This window comes from Octopus bimaculoides, chromosome 3 (assembly GCF_001194135.2).
Source record: "Octopus bimaculoides isolate UCB-OBI-ISO-001 chromosome 3, ASM119413v2, whole genome shotgun sequence".
Lineage (NCBI taxonomy): Eukaryota > Metazoa > Mollusca > Cephalopoda > Octopoda > Octopodidae > Octopus > Octopus bimaculoides.
The window spans coordinates 102504902-102506228 of record NC_068983.1 but is presented as its reverse complement, the minus strand read 5'-3'; the positions used below and the strand labels follow the sequence as shown (position 1 = coordinate 102506228).

General features: G+C 27.7%; 1 protein-coding gene across 6 annotated transcripts in view; it reads right to left on the bottom strand.

The window, feature by feature from the left end:
- The window catches only part of LOC106879548 (high-affinity choline transporter 1), a 217228-nt gene that overhangs the window by 193642 nt on the left and 22259 nt on the right, over positions 1-1327 (bottom strand). Inside the window, exon 1 of one of the 6 annotated variants that reach the window (XM_052966393.1) lies at positions 929-1251. The exons of the other annotated variants lie outside the window; for them this stretch is intronic. The gene's annotated coding sequence lies outside the window, so the exon portion shown is untranslated. Of the gene's footprint in view, positions 1-928; positions 1252-1327 lie in introns of those variants that run through there. 6 annotated transcript variants of the gene reach the window in all.

Genomic DNA, 1327 nt, shown 5'->3' with positions numbered 1-1327 from the left:
ATATATATATATATATATATAATTAAATATATATTCTATACCTATATATGATATAGACTGATAAATAAAGACAGATAGATAGATTTATAGATAGATAGATAGATAGATAGATAGATAGATAGATAGATAGATAGATAGATAGATAGATAGATAGATAGATACTGATTTCCAAAAAATATTATAGTAAGACAATTGTAGATGAAATTCTGGATTGTATAATAAATCTATTTTACGAATTATAAAGATTGTTTCACTAAAAATACTTTCAGAGCCTAATTAATTCTATTTTTTTTCTCTGTTTACTATAAATAGACTTAAATTGAATATATATCTGACTGAAAGTGTAGGTATGTATTCATCGACTGGACATGCATGTATATGTGTGCAAACATGTGTGAGTGCCTTTGTGCATAAATATATATATATGTATACATGTATGTATTAAAAAGACATGAGAAGTCTCACAATCCAGTAAATGCAATGTCTCCTTACACATGCATGTTTAGATATATACATGAACACACATACATGTAAACCATAAACTCATACGCGCAAATATATACATATATATGTGTGTGTATGTATATCTCTGTCTACCTATCTATTTATCTATCTGTCTGTTTGTCTGTCTGTCTGTCTATTTATCTATCTATCTATCTATCTATTAATCTCTCTATATATACACACATACATACAAACACACACACACACACACACACACACACACACACACACACATATATATATATTGTGCGTATGTATATATATTCACAAATACAAAAGGACATCCAGGCATAAAGATGTGCACACACATAAGCATATATGTACGTGCACATATGTATGTATGAATGTATGTATCTATACAGGTACAGCACAGAATGTATGTATGTATGTATGTATGTACGTATGTATGGTCCAGTACACTTACCTTCAGAATATTTTGTAAGTTATCCAAGAATATTTTAACAGATCAACAATAATTTATATATATTTAATACCCACCCACATATTCACCAATATATATACACCTCCTCAAGTACATACACATTTACATACATACAAAAATATATTATAATGATATATCTATTCCATATTCCTGTGCTATTTTTAGCCCTTCTAGTAAATTATTTTTTTCAATCTGAGTGTATCATTAAATTCTGTTTAAAGTGTAACACAAAAATGCTAATGTTTGATCATGTGCACAGAAAGACAGTTATGCAGAAATGTCTACCTGTGTGGATATATTCATAAGCAAAACCATACATACATACTCACACACAGACATGCATTTATGTATGTATATGTTTATATATATATATATATATAT